This window comes from Hypanus sabinus, chromosome 8 (assembly GCF_030144855.1).
Source record: "Hypanus sabinus isolate sHypSab1 chromosome 8, sHypSab1.hap1, whole genome shotgun sequence".
Classification (NCBI taxonomy): domain Eukaryota; kingdom Metazoa; phylum Chordata; class Chondrichthyes; order Myliobatiformes; family Dasyatidae; genus Hypanus; species Hypanus sabinus.
In genome coordinates this window covers 158,316,573-158,332,754 of record NC_082713.1, presented here as the reverse complement: position 1 = coordinate 158,332,754, position 16,182 = coordinate 158,316,573, and the positions used below count along the sequence as shown (strand labels likewise).

The 16,182-nt window shown below is 41.2% G+C and overlaps 1 long non-coding RNA gene across 1 annotated transcript in view; it reads left to right on the top strand.

The window, feature by feature from the left end:
- Positions 1-16,182, top strand: part of LOC132398642 (uncharacterized) — a 154,037-nt gene that overhangs the window by 111,700 nt on the left and 26,155 nt on the right. Inside the window, exon 2 of the long non-coding RNA XR_009513732.1 lies at positions 13,243-13,300. This is a non-coding gene — a long non-coding RNA (uncharacterized LOC132398642). The remainder of the gene's footprint in view (positions 1-13,242; positions 13,301-16,182) is intronic.

Genomic DNA, 16,182 nt, shown 5'->3' with positions numbered 1-16,182 from the left:
AGTTTGCTGGTGACACAAAGGTTGGAGGTGTTGCAGATAGTGTGGAGGGCTGTCAGAGGTTAAAACAGGACATCGATAGGATGCAAAACTGGACTGAGAAGTGGCAGATGGAGTTCAACCCCAAGTGTGAAGTGGTTCATTTTGGTAGGTCAAATATGATGGCAGAATATAGCATTAATGGCAAGACTCCTGGCAGTGTGGAGGATCAGAGGGATCTTGGGGTCCGAGTCCATAGGACACTCAAAGCTGCTGTGCAGGTTGACTCTGTGGTTAAGAAGGCATACAGTGCATTGGCCTTCATCAATTGTGGGACTGAGTTTAGGAGTTGAGAGGTAATGTTGCAGCTATAGAGGACCCTGGTCAGACCCCACTTGGAGTACTGTGCTCATTTCTAGTCACCTCACTACAGGAAGGTGCGGAAACTATAGAAAGGGTGCAGAGGAGATTTACAAAGATGTTGCCTGGATTGGGGAGCATGCCTAATGAGAACAGGTTGAGTGGACTCGGCCTTTTCTCCTTGGAGTGATGGAGGATGAGAAGTGACCTGATAGAGGTTTGCAAGATGATGAGAGGCATTGATTGTGTCAGTGGCTTTTTCCCAGGGCTGAAATGGCTAGCAGGAACGGGCACAGTTTTAAGGTGCTTGGAAATAGGTACAGAGGAGCAGTTAGGGGTAAGTTTTTTAAGCAGAGAGTGGTGAGTGCGTGGAATGTGCTGCCAGCGACGGTGGTTGAGGCAGATACGATAGGGTCTTTTAAGGGACTCCTGGATAGGTACATGGAGCTTAGGAAAATAGAGGGCTATTGGTAACCCTAGATAATTTCTAAGGCAAGGACATGTTCAGAGCTTTGTGGGCTGAAGGGCCTGTATTGTGTTGTAGGTTTTCTATGCTTCTATGTGTTATTTTAAATGATTATTTGTTTATATTTAATCTTTTTTCACATCTGTATCTGGGATGTTTTTCCAGAAATCATAGTGTATATTTTTTCATGTCACCCAGTTCTATTATAAACTTGGTAATTGTATCCATCTGTAAAACATCTTTTTTCCCCTCTCCCTCCTTTAATAAAAATGTTTCATTTACATTTAACTTTAAATAATATTAGCTTTGTTACTTGTACAAGTTAAAAAAATTGCTTTGCCTCATTCATTTTTTGATGTAACTGCTATCAGAGTTAATTATTATATTTTTGGCCATTGTTTATCATTCAATGAAATTACAAATATTTTGTGACATTAATTTGAATAATATTTGATTGGTAGCCAGAATCAGAATCAGGTTTAATATCATTGGCATACATCATGAAATTTGCTGACTTTGTGACAGCAGTACAATGCAATACATAATCATATATATATTTATACACACACACACATAAAATAGTAAAATTAAATAAGCAGTGCAAAAATGGAAATAAAAAAGTAGTGAGGTAGTTAGTGTTCGTGGGTTCAGTGTCCATTCGGAAATCAGATGACAGAAGGGAAGAAGCTGTTCCTGATCATTGCGTGTGTGCTTTGAGGCTTCTGTACCTCTTTCCTGATGGTAGCAATGAGAAGAGGACATGATCTGGGTGACAGGGGTTGTTAATGTTGGACGTCCCCTTTTTATGGCGTCGCTCCTTGAGCTCCACAGACAAGGAATTCTCCTGTCCAATGCACCAATGTGATTTTTATTTTCCTTTTTCAACTCTAGCAATTTTTTGTGGCTTATCTGAATGAGGATGATCATTTGCGATCCGTTAGTGCCAGGACTCATGGATATAACTATCCTTTAGTTATCAGAATTCCACCAGTTACAACACACCTTTCCATTTATAATTTTGCCAGTGTTGTATAGTGTGATAGAAGAAAACGATAACGTGATATAATTTTAACGACCATAAGACCAAGTAATTTTGTTAACATTTCCTTCTTTACGGAAGATACAGTACTTTTGATTTTAAGCATTTCATTATAGTACTGAAAACCCTTTCACATGAGACGTATGACTAGTTGAACCAATAACATCTTAAGTACTACAGTCAACCTCATTTAGCAATCCAAATCTTTGACAATTGATTAGTTATTTGGTTTTCTATATCCTGTGGCCAGTATACCCAACCTCCTTTCTGTTCAGCACTTAACAGTTATTTTGCTGTGACACTTTTGATGTAAGAGATTTATTTATAAGCAAGTTTCCTGCTGTCGAGAAATGCTAAACATACATCAAACAGAAAATGGACAGTATTGTATTTCCTTGCAGCTGAAATATAGAACCACGGAACATTACAGCACAGAAACAGGCCTTTCGGCCCTTCTTGGCTGTGTGGAACTTTTCTGCCTAGTCCCTCTGACCTGCACCTGGACCATATCCCTCCATACCCCTCTCATCCATGTACCTGTCCAAGTTTTTAAGAAATGTTAAAAGTGAGCCTGCATTCACCACTTCATCTGGCAGCTCATTCCACACTCCCACCACTCTCTGTGTGAAGAAGCCAATGCTCCCTTTAAACTTCTCCCCCTTCAGCCTTAACCCATGTCCTCTGTTTTTTTTTCTCTCCCCTAGCCTCAGTGGAAAAAGCTTGCTTGCATTCATTCTATCTATACCCATCATAATTTTATATACCTCTATCAAATCTCCCCTCATTCTTCTATGCTCCAGGGAATAAAGTCCTAACCTATTCAATCTTTCTCCGTAACTCGGTTTCTCAAGTCCTGGCAACATCCTTGTAAACCTTCTCTGCACTCTTTCAACCTTATTAATATCCTTCCTGTAATTAGGTGACCACAACTGCTCACAATACTCCAAATTCGTCCTCACCAATGTCTTATACAAGCTCACCATAACATTCCAACTCTTATACTCAATACTTTGATTTATAAAGGCCAATGTGCCAAAAGCTCTCTTTACTACCCTATCTACCTGTGACGCCACTTTTAGGGAATTTTGTATCTGTATTCCCAGATCCCTTTGTTCTACTGCACTCTTCAATGTCCTATCATTTACCTTGTATGTTCTACTTTGGTTTTTCCTTCCAAAGTGCAATACCTCACACTTGTTAGCATTAAACTCCATCTGCCATTTGTCATCCCATTTTTCCAGCTGGTCCAAGCCCTCTGCAAGCTTTGAAAACCTTCCTCACTGTTCACTACACCTCCAATCTTTGTATCATCAGCAAATTTGCTGATCCAATTACCACATTATGATTCAGATCATTGATATAGGTGACAAATAACAATGGACCAGCACTAATCCCTGTGGCACACCACAAATCACAGGCCTCCACTCAGAGATGCAATCCTCCACTACCACTCTCTGGCTTCTCCCATTGAGCCAATGTCTAATCCAATTTACTACCTCACCATGTATACCTAGTGACTGAATCTTCCCAACTAACCTCCCATGCGGGACCTTGTCAAAGGCCTTACTGAAATCTATGTAGACAACATCCACTGCTTTCCCTTCATCCACTTTCCTGGTAACCTCCTCGAAAAACTCTAATAGATTGGTTAAACATGACCTACCATGCACAAATCCATGTTGACTCTCTCTAATAAGTCCCTGTCTATGCAAATGTTTGTAGTTTAAATCAGTAATTGTAGATTACTGGTAGATCAGTAAACTGGTAAATAGGTAAATTGGTCATTGTAGATTGTCCCACGATCAAGCAAGGGTTAAATAGGTGCTGCTCGTTGGGCTGGATGGGACTGTTCCACACTATATCTCTAAATAAATAAATCTTGACTTCAATTGCAAAACGGAGAGAGAAAAAAATACGACGTCTGTAATAGAGTGGAGACTAAGAGAGGCTGAACGAGACAATAAATGATGTTGCTAGCTCAGTCGAGGCTTGTTAATCACAGCTGTTTAGTCTGGTGGAGATGACTGAAAATAGAGGAGAGGGAGAAAAGCCAATGCTAGAACAGTGTGAGTCAAAACACAGCAGTTGGCCCGAAAATAAAATAAAAGAAGTAGCCGGTTTTGATACAAACTGGAAAATTTGATTGTCTCGGATAGTTAAATTTAATGGAATTCAATGAAACTATAAATTAGTTTCTATTCCTGTTAAATTCATTGTCACCCCTGCAGAAAGCTTAACTCTTCTCTCCTCTTGTCTCTTTTACCTCATTCAGGCTCAATAGTTTCTGCTTCCCTCTTTGATAAATTGACAACCACACCCATATTTCATTCCTTAGCAAATGTCTGCAGCTCCAACTTGATCCATGTGAATTCCAACTGAACGTGCGACTTTCACATTCTGGATCCACCCAAGATATGCTTAAGATGCACAGCATTATTAAAATTCTTTGCTGGTCGGACCCTGACATCACATGCAACACATGCACGCTCTTGAATTCTCTGAACGAACGCTCTCCTGTTCTGCAGTTCCACTTTATCCTCCTCCCCATTCATCGCCTTAAGACTTTTCCTCCTTCCATCAGGCATCAGAGGTCATGTATTCCTGAACTCTAATATTTCTTCAGATCTCTTCACCAGTTACCTTCCTCTAGCTTCCTGACGCTGTTTGTAAGGAGTTTGTACGTACTCCCTGTGACCGGGTGGGTTTCCTCCCGGTGCTCCGGTTTCCTCCCACAGTCCAAAGTTGTACCAGTTGGTAGGTTAATTGGTCATTGTAAATTGTCCCATGATTAGGCTAGGGTTAAGTATGGGGTTGCTGTGCTGGAAGGGCCGATTCTGCACTGTATCCCAATTAAAAAAATAAGAAATAAATAAAACTTCCTAATCTCATCTCTTGGCATATTCTGTGAATATTTTTGATTGGTCCACAGCAGAGACTCTCCACATTCCCATCTCAATAAATTCCAAGCCTGAGCTGTTGATGTGTCCCTCCAGCACCTTCAACTCTGCATGCATTTCTTAACCTAGGTATCTTCATCCCAGCTGGTAGACACTTCAGAGTTTCTGATACAGCTGGATGCCTCCCTTGGGGTCTTCCACAGTTACCTATTCATTGTGAAAGGATGGTATGAAGTTGGCTGCCCCAATGTTTCCCAGCACCTAACTCACCCACCCCTTCTAAATGTGCAGCACTTTACCAAGAACTGATCATCTGTATCTCCTACTTATAACTTCTCCAGACAGATCTGCTAGGAATAACAATCTTTCATCACCCTCTCCCAGACACCACCTCTGTCCTTTCCTTCACCACCAGCATTCAATTCCTTTCAGTTTGCACCATTACTCCTCTCCTTCCCCAACTTTGCAAAATACAACTTTTGATATCTAACTTCTCCTTATCCTTATTAAATGTTCTGTTTAAAGTTGTGAAATAGAACATTAATTATGCTTGATATCTCATAGAAACATCGAATATTGGAAGGCTGAGATAGAGTGGATCTGTTGAGGATGTATCCTCCAATTGGGAAGTCTAGGACCAGAGCGCACAGTTTCAGAATACAAGGCAGAATTCAGAGCAGACACGAGGAGGGATTTGTTTAGTCAGAATGACAGGATTAACTTATAAGGAGTGTTTGATGGCTCCAGGGTGTAGAGAAATGAATGGAGGGGTAGTCTCATAGAAACCTATTGAATATTGAATCTAACACCTCCCTCCCCTTTCTCGATCTCTTTGTCAACTGACATCTTTTATAAACCTACTCATTCCCACAGTTATTTCAACTATACCTCTTCCCACCTTATCTCCTGTAAAAATACTTTTCCTTTTTCTCAGTCTGTTCGCCTCTGCTGCATCTATCCCAGGACAGGACTTTCCATTCCAAGATATCGGAGAATGGGGCTTCCCTCCCTCCACTACTGACGCTACCCTCACCCGCATGTCCTGTGTTTCCCATACAACTGCATTCACCCAACCTTCCCACTGCCTTAATAATGATAGATGTATTGATATATTCTGTTTGGGTAGCCTCCAATCTGATGGCATGAATATCGATTTCTTCTTTCGGTTAACAAATCCCCCCCACCCCACATTCCTCACTCTGACCTTTTTACCTCTTCTCTCCTGCCTGTCACTTCCCCCTGGGTCTCCTCCTCCTCCCTTTCTCTGATGGTCCACTCTGCTTTTATCAGATTCCTTCTTCTCCAGCCCTTGACCTTTTCGAACCACCTGGCTTCACCTATCACCTTCCAGCTAGTCTCCTTCCCTTCCCTCCACCTTTTTAATAAAACTACCTTTTTTCTTCTCAGTCCTGAGCAAGGATCTTGGCTGAAATGTCACCCATTTGTTCATTTCCACAGATGCTGCCTGAGCTGCTGAGTTCTTCCAGTACTTTATGCATGTTGCTCTGGATTTCCTGCATCTGCAGACTTTGCTGTGTTTATGTTATTGAAAGACCCAGACAGAGTGGGTGTGGAAGGGATGTTTCCTATACTGGGCGAGTTTAGGAACAGAGGGCACACCCTCAGAATAGAAGGACTTCTGAATAAACTCTTCTTGGGCTTCCAGCCAGGTCAATGTATCGATTTTATCCGGCATTTCAAGCTCAGCCATCTTCATGAGGGATGATGTTCCTTTAGAACAGAGATGAGGAGGAATTCCTTTAGCCAGAGAGTGGTAAATCTGTGGTTTACAAATCATTGCATATATTTAAAATTGATTGATAAGTTCTTGATTAGTAAGGGGATTAACCATTATGGGAAGAAGGCGGGAGAAAGGGTTTGAGAGGGCAAAAAAATCAGACTCAATGGGCCAAATCCCTAACTCTGCTCCTCTGTCTTATGGTCTTGTGGATATTACCTGACCCACAGAGAGCTTCTAGCATTGCTATTTATACTTCAGACTTCTCCTCACAGTTTATGGCTTTTCAATCAATCACTGATGTACGCGATGTGCTGCGGACACAATCCAACTTTGTAACAAGTAGTTGTAACGTATCTAACCAATTAAAGCTGCTTTTATGCTGAACTTTGGCCAGTGCCTCCTAAACCATAGTTGACAGCCTGTTGTTAATCCTGCTGTACTTTTTGGACTGGCAACTCAGATGACTCATCTTTTAGTGAATCATACTGACTATCATTGTCTAATTGCACAACTCAATCCTCAGTGGCACGGCCTAATCGCCTCTCAGCCACAATTTCCCGACTGTCCAGCACCCAAACATGATTTTGTGAAGTCTGCGTGTATGTGGTCTCAAGGCATATGTGGTTATCATTGTAATGTTTCTTAATTCAACTGAAAACGTGCTCTTAGTTCTTAGTTCATGGAAAGTTATTAGAAAAAAGCCATCAAGAGTAGTATGATTCACACTGGCCATTTGATAGTGTACAACCCAATTAAGTGTATCAGTTCTCCAAACAACACACTCGCCCATCTGTTTGTTATCCAGTTTAAATATAAAGAGGAAGAAAGGTCACAATTGTTCTTTACTCTGCGGGGGTTAGGTAAGGCAGTACTGGAACACAGAGCAGGAGCTGTGAAGAATGCTCAACCCTTGCCTTATCATTTTATCATACTTAAAACAACAGAGAGAAAGGACGTTTGATTTGTTGGGTTTGTTCCAGTTCCCAGGGAGATATCCCATTAGGCCCCTTATTTGCCTATACTTTCGCAATTTATTCTCTCTCACGCAGTGCCATCATCTCCTGATTGATTCTTTATGACACTAAACTACACTAAGGAGCATATTACAGTATCTGATTTGCCTCCTTACCCATAATTGGCAGTATTTCGTGTCATAAGTATGTCTCCAACCTCAAATGCAATAATAAGTAATTTGTGTCAGCCTTTACGGTGGAAGATACAGAAATTCAGAAGCATCAGCGGGCAGAAGTTAGTGTAATTGCTATTACTAAAGAGAAAGTTCTTGGGAAGCTGAAATATCAGAAGGTAGATAGGTCATCTGGATCAGATGGACTACCCCAGGGTTCAAAAAGAGGTAGCTGAGGAGATTGAAGAGGCATTAGTAATGATATTTCAAGGATCACTAGATTCTGGAATGGTTCTGGAGGAACTGGAAATTGCAAATTACACTCCACTCTTCAAGAAGGGAGGGAGGCAGAAGAAAGGAATTTATTAGCCAGCTTGCCTGATCTCAGTGGTTGAAAAGATGCGGGAGTCCATTATTAATGATGTTTCAGGGTCCTTGGAGGTGTATAATAAAGTACGCCTAAATCAACATGGTTTCCTTAAAGGGAAATCTTGCCTGACAAATCTGTTCGAACTTTCTCAGGCAGGATAGATAGGAGACAGTCAGTGGATGTTGTTTACTTGGATGTTAATCAGGACCTTGACAAGATGCTTACCAAGATAAGAGCTCAAGGAATTACAGGAAAGATGCTGGTATAGATAGAAGATTGGCTGATTCTGGAGATGAAAGACAATAGACAATAGCCAATAGGTGCAGGAGTAGGCCATTCGGCCCTTCGAGCCAGCACCGCCATTCACTGTGATCATGGCTGATCATCCACAATCAGTAACCCGTTCCTGCCTTCTTCCCATATCCCTTGACCCCGCTATCTTTGAGCTCTATCTAACTCTTTCTTGAAAGCATCCAGAGAATTGGCCTCCACTGCCTTCTGAGGCACAGCATTCCATAGATCCACAACTCTCTGTGTGAAAAAGTTTTTCCTCGACTCTGTTCTAAATGGCCTACCCCTTATTCTTAAACTGTGGCCTCTGTTTCTGGACTCCCCCAACATCAGGAACACATTTCCTGCCTCTAGCGTGTCCAATCCCTTAATAATCTTATATGTTTCAATCAGATCCCCTCTCATCCTTTTAAATTCCAGTGTATACAAGCCCAGTCGCTCCAATCTTTCAACATATGACAGTCCCACCATCCCGGGAATTAACCTCGTGAACCTATGCTGCGCTCACTCAATAGCAAGAATGTCCTTTTTCAAATTTGGAGACCAAAACTGAACACAATACTCCAGGTGTGGTCTCACCAGGGCCCTGTACAACTGCAGAAGGACTTCTTTGCTCCTATATGCAACTCCCCTTGATATGAAGGCCAACATGCCATTAGCTTTCTTCACTGCCTGCTGTACCTGCATGCTTACTTACTTTCCCATAAAAGGGTTAACATACGAGGAACGTTTGGTGACTTTGGGCTTCTACTCATTGAAGTTTAGAAGAATGAGGGGGGATCTCAGAATCCGAATCAGGTTTATTATCACTGGTATGTGCCATGAAATTTGTTAATTTAGCAGCAGCAGTTCAATGTAATACATAATATAGAAGAAGAGGAAAAATAAAATAAATTATTAATAATAATAAATAAGTAAATCAATTACAGTATACGTATATTTAATAGATTAAAAATTGCGCAAATAACCCAGAAATAATATATATTAAAAAAGTGAGGTAGTGTCCAAAGGTTCAATGTTCATTTAGGAATCGGATGGCAGAGGAGAAGAAGCTGTTCCTGAATCACTGAGTGTGTGCCTTCAGGCTTCTGTACCTCCTACCTGATGGTAACAGTGAGAAAGGGGCATGCCCTGGGTGTTAGAGGTCCTTGATAATGGATGCTGCCTTTCTGAGACACTGCTCCTTGAAGATGTCCTGGGTACTTTGTAGGCTAGTACCCAAGATGGAGCCGACTAAATTTATAATCCTCTGCAGCTTCTTTTGATCCTGTGCAGTAGCCCCTGCCTCCAATACCATACAGTGATGCAATCTGTCAGAATGCTTTCCACGGTACATGTATAGAAGTTTTTGAATATATTTGTTGACATACCAAATCTCTTCAAGCTCCTGTTTATAACTGCATCGATATGTTGGGACCAGGTTAGACCCTCCCAGAGATCTTGATATCCAGGAACCTGAAACTGCTCACTCTCTCCACTTCTGATCCCTCTATGGGGATGGTAATGTGTTCCTTCGTCTTACTCTTCCTGAAGTCCACAATTAGCTCTTTCATCTTACGGACATTGAGTGCCAGGTTGTTGCTATGACTCTGCTCTGCTAGTTGGCATATCTCACTCCTGTACGCCCTCTTGTCACCATCTGAGAATCTACCAACTATAGTTGTATCATCAGCAAATTTATAGCTGGTATTTGAGCTGTGCCTAGCCACACAGTCATGGATATGGAGTGAGTAGGACAGTGGGCTAAGCACACACCCCTGAGGTGCACCAGTGTTGATCGTCAGCGAGGAGATATTATCACCAATCCACATGGATTGTGGTCTTCCGATTAGATTTTATTGAAACCTATCGAATATTGAAAGGCTAAACAGAGTGGATGTGGACAGGATATTTCCTAAAGTGGGTGAGCCTAGGACCCGAGGACACAGCCTCAGAACAGAGGGATGTCCATTTAGAACAGAAATGAGAAGGAATTTCTTTAGCCAGAGGGTGGTGAATCCGTGGAATCCGTTGCCATGGATGGCTGTGGAGACCAAGTCATTGAGTATGTTTAAGGCAGAGAATGATAGGTTCTTAGCTAGTCAGGTTGGCAAACGTACAATGAGAAGGCAGGAGAATGGAACTGAGAAGGATAATAAATCAGCCATGATGGATTGGGGAGTGGATTTGATGGGCCAAGTGGCCTAATTCTGCTGCTATAGTGTGTCTTGTGACTTTCAGAACATGAAAGAGAACAGGATTGCCTGAGGGTAACTGATATGTCAGAGAGAATAGGCAGGCTCCGCGTGCGGCATAGTGGAATAGTGCGGCAGCCGCACTAACTGCTGCAGCAACTAGTCAAGCAGCGGCTGTAGAGAGAGAAAGAGTTACTGCTTCAGGTCAATGGCCCTCCCTCTGAACTGACTGTGGATGCTGGTTGGCTGGCTGAGTTCTTACAGGTTTTCTGCTTTTGCTTCAGATTCGAGTATCTGTAGTTCTATTTATTTTTCACCAGACTAATTCTGCATATAATTAGCTGCCAGTGCTGTGTGGAAGGGTGATCCCTTTTGCCGGCTTCCATGTGCATGTGGGGGTGGGAGTGCACTTCGGCCATCCAGAAGAAAATAACTTTAAAGATTGTGACATTGATGGTTTGGTGGTCTAGATACCATTTTGAGGCCCTTGAACTTCATGTTAAGATTATGTCTGACCCATGAAAACTCGGCACTTTGTAAATGGACTCTCTTTGTCAGTGATGACATTGTAATGCCTTCTATCAGTGCAGTTTACAAAGCAAAGAATTATCCTGCATGTGGGTGCATGGGAGGGAGGAAAGAAAATTGTTTTGCTGTTGTTGTTTTTGTTTCTTGTTGTGTTCTGTGTTTTTCTGCCGAGCACTGTGGGCATGCTGTAATGACAACAAAATGTTTGGTGACCCTTGCGGACTGCCCCCAGCACATCCTTGGGCCAGTTGTTTGTTAACAGAAGCAATACATTTCAATGTGTGTTTCAATGTACATGTGACAAATACATCTGAAACTGAATAAAGCTTTTGTTCTGTAAATGCTTTTATCTTCTTAGAAAAAAAATGATTTGAGACAACGAGCAACTGATAAAAAGTAACTATAGTGGACTGAGGAGTTAGTCTCTTTATTCTAGATTACTCATGAGATTCATCTTTACTGGCAAGGTCAGTGGTTAATAATTGCCCCTAAGCTACCTAAGGTGGACCATTGCCTTCTTGAACAGCACCCCACTTTGTGATAGATTTATAGTGCAGCTGGGTAAGGCAATTGGAAATTTTTGACCTTGAGATCACAGAGGAAAGGTGATACGTTTCCAAATCGGATGTGACTTGGAGAAGAATTTGCAGGTGGTGCTGTGAAGGGCAAAAAAGCCTACAGCTAATCACGATCTGCTTGATGCAGTGTGATTGAAAGATGGAATCCCATCCATCACCATTTAGTGGTTAAGTTGACTTTAAGAAATTACACCAAAAATATCTGCCTGCCTCATATGAAACAAGTTCCAACAGGATGGTAGTGTAGTGGTTAGAGTACAAGTGACTTGGCTTCAATTCCTGCTACGGCTTGTAAGGAGTTTGTACGTTCTCCCCATGAATGTGTGGGTTTCCTCCCACTGTCCAAAGGTGTACCAGTGGTAGGGTAATTGGTCATTATAAATTGTCCCATGATTAGGCTAGGATTAAATTGGGAAATTGCTGGCTGGAAGGGACTATTCTGCACTGTACCTCAATAAATAAGTTAGATATATTTTTTTTTAATTTTAAGAACTGAATTGGAGCTATTACAGAATAGTTCATTTAAAATAAAAAGGGTAACATCGGCCAATTGATTTTGTTTTATATTTGGTATGACAGTTTCACCATGAGAACTGTGTTGACATAATAATTGGTTCTCGTAAAATGCTGCCACGCATTTCATCTTCATGTTCAAAAAAAATTAAAACAAGCTGAAGTCAGAAAAAAAGATGTTGCTAATAATTAGCCCAGTCTGTCACTGATCGGGATGGGAATGTTACTGTGATTACACATAGTTCACAGCGATTTCAACCACACAATTATCCCACCTGGGGTTTAGCTGGCTTCTTGGATAGGGGAACGTCTGGCTCAATCTTATTGCATGATGGCTTATAATTCTCAAAAATTATGTATTTCTGGTGCCATTTAGGAATTTTCTTCTTAATCTCAGTGAACACTAAACATTGTGCATAATTTGGTTAACTGGAAATTTGTCTCTTGGTAAATTGTGTGCAGCTTTCCCATAATGATGTACATATATGCTTAAGGACATTTAATCTGTTAAACCTTTGACCTTTCTGTGAATGATAAAGTATTCGGCAAACATCATTGCAGAATACTGTATAATTATAAATATTGTAAGACATGAAATTCAGGATATTTTATAACCTTGAACAGAGCAAATTCAACCAATGTGAAAAGATAATTACAGCTTAAAAAATAAAATGGGCGATAATTTATTGCAAAAGCTAACATACAAGCCAAGTTGGTCTTTCCGTTAATATGAGGAATTAACTCCAATAGTGTCCATGTAATATCAAAATGACCAAATTTCCAAGATGTTTAGTTGTTTTCATTGTGAATAAACACTACCTCACTATTTTTTGCTCTCTTTTTGCACTATTTACTTTTTACTATTTAATTAAATATATATATATACACACACATTTAAAGTTTAAAAAATTATGTATTTCAATGTACCGTTGCTCAAAACAACAAAAATCTATCAGCAATATTAAACCCGATTTTGATTCTGATTCTATGATAAACAAACAAAACATTGCCGAAGACTAGAGATAGTGGGATTTGGCAAGTGGTAATAAACTGATTTCAGCACTAGTTAAGGGGAATGAAAAAGACTGGAGCTCAATGTGCCTCAGAGTAACTGGAAATGGCTAATGCCAACTCACAGATTCCTGTTCTCACACCACTTCTGTTTGCTGATTATTTTAAACAGGTAATTCTGCCAAACCTGCAAGAAGTACTATGGTATAAAGATCAAAACAGAGTGGCAGGTGAGACTCAATGTTAGTTAACATCAAATTGTCAATCTTGTTAGAAATATAACAGTTATATTTTGACCTTAATAGTCTTTTCATTAGCTGGACTGTTATAACTGTTCTGGATTTTTTTCTTTGTGGGGTAATGAAGCTCAAGAACACCGCATGAATAAATAAAACTGCAGATGCCAGAAAGACGAAATGATAATGAAAAATGTTCATCAGGTCAGACTTGATCTTCTGGGTCAAATGTCTTTCATTAGTTCTGGGAAAAAGAGAAAGCAATTTTGTTTTAAGTTTTAGAGAGGGTGTGGGAGGACAAAGTGAATAACTGATGAGGTGTGGCAGAATTGGCTAGGTATGCTGTAGGTTATTCACCTGGAGAAATTAAATCAGTTTTTATCACTCCATTAACATTGTGTAATTTGTGATACATTTCCTACATCTTCCAGTTTATATATGTTCCTTTGTTTCAGCTGACTTTAACCTACAATATCAAACAAATGGTTTCATCAGAAGCTTATAACTGTGACCACTCTGGTCTTAACCAACTAGGGATACTCTCTCTAATCTTGTCCATTCCTTCTTCACCCACCTTGCAACTTAAAACATAAATGACTTCTGTTGTTTCCAGTTCTGACTAAGCATCTTCAAAATGAAACATTAATATTCCATTGATACTGACTGACCCACTGTGAGTTTCCGTTTTTATTGCAGAGCGAAGTTTCCTCTGACACACCAGGCAACCAAAGAACCTAATTAAACCTTAATGGTTCCCTCAATGACTAAGTCAGCTATCTTTCCTTCTGTCAGGTGATATCAATGATAATACGGGGTTCACCCCTTATTTCCGGAAATTTAGAAGTTCCATAAAACTGAGTCTGTCATCTTATTGCAGAACCACCTGCTTCAAAACTTTCCTCTCGCTGAATTTCTGACTACAAATTAGTTAGGAAATTGCTGAACAATCTGAAAGCTCATTATGAAAACACTGATTTCACAGTCAAGTGCTGTACATTTTAGGGTGCGTGGCGTGCCTACAGGTGTCGTGTCCATTCCGGGGCAGCTCACTCACCTTCCGACCTCACCAGACACTCAGCTCTCACCTGTGGCTCCAAGAAGCTGTTTGCCTGTGACAGCGACCATGCCCCTTCGACACCGCTTGTAGACCGCTTCGACAGGCGGGTTAAAGCTGGTGAGGATAGCCAGCGGGTCTCATATCCCAGACAGTGACAAGTCTGTCCTGGCATGTGAAGTCAGCTTGAGCAGACTGGGTGGATGAGATCCAACAGCCAGGAAGGCGGTATGTAATGCTCTGTGGAAAGCGAAGGACATGGTAGGGCACAGAAGTGGCTATCCACTGCAACCAAGGAAGACCCCCGTTTGTAAGGACCACTCGTCCCACTGGACCCAGACTTCTGAGAGTCGTGAGAGTGAAGCTGCCCCAGTGCAATGGCTTTTCCACTTTAAAAACTTCTGCGTACTGGTTTCTGATGCGATGAACAACCACATTAAACTAAGTTTTCAGCAGTTACCTCTAAGCTCATCTATGCAGTTTACAGTAAATGATAAATTTGTGATATAATCTATCTCATTACAACATTGGCATGTGGCAAAGGTAATGTCGCAGTAGTTATGGGGGATTTCAACATGCAGGTGAACTGGGACCAGAGGATAGGGAGTTTGTAGAGTGCCTATGGGATGCATTCTTGGAATAGCTTGTACGAGAACCGACCAGGGACAAGACTATTCAGGATTTAGTGTTATGTAATGAACCGGATTTGATAAGCGATCTTGCAGTAAAGGAGCCATTGGAGGTAGTGATCATAATATGATAAGCTTTTATCTGCAATTTGTGAAGGACAAGGGCAGCTCGGAGGTGTCAGTGTTGCAGATGAAGAGGGGAAACTATGGAGCCATGAAGGAGGAGCTGGCCAAAGTTGACTGGACGGATAGCCTAGCAGAAAAGACAGTGGAACAGTAATGGCAGGTATTCTTGGGAATAATGCACAGGGTGCAAAATCAGTTCATCCCCCAGAGAAGGAAGGATTCAAAGGGGGGAAAGGGGCCACAGTGGTTGACAAAGGAAGTCAGAGATTGCATAGCATTAAAAAAAAGGAAATATGACAGAGCTAAGGTGAGTGGGAGGACAGATGATTGGGAAGTTTTTAAGGAACAACAGAACTTAACTAAAAAGACAATACGGGGAGAAAAAATGAGGTACGAACGCAAGCTAGCCAGGAATATAAAGGAAGATAGCAAAAGCTTTTTTAGGTATGTGAAGAGAAAGAAGATGGTTAAGAACAATGTTGGGCCCTTGAAGAATGAATTGGATGAAATTGTGATGGGAAACAGAGAAATGGCAGAAGAATTTAATGAGTACTTTAGATCTGTTTTCACTAAGGAAGACACAAGCAATCTCCCAGATGTATGGATGGGCCAAGGACATAGGGTAACAGAGGAAATGAAACAGATTGACATTCGGAAGGAAACGGTGATGAGAAGACTGATGGGACTGAAGGCTGACAAATCCCCAGGTCCAGATGGTCTGCACCCTAGGGTACTAAAGGAGGTGGCCCTGGAAATTGTGGATGCATTGGTAATCATTTTCCAATGTTCCTTAGATTCAAGATCAGTTCCTGAGGATTGGAGAATGGCTAAAGTTATCCCACTTTTTAAGAAAGGAGGAAGGGAGAAAACCGAGAACTTTCGACCTGTCAGCCTGACGTCGGTGGTGGGAAAGATGCTAGAGTCCATTATTAGGGATGAAATAGTGGCATGTCTAGATAACAGTGATAGGATTGGGCCAAGCATGGATTTACCAAGGGTAAATCGTGCTTGACTAATCTGCTGGAGTTTTTCGAGGATGTAACCAGGAAGTTAGATGGGGGAGATCC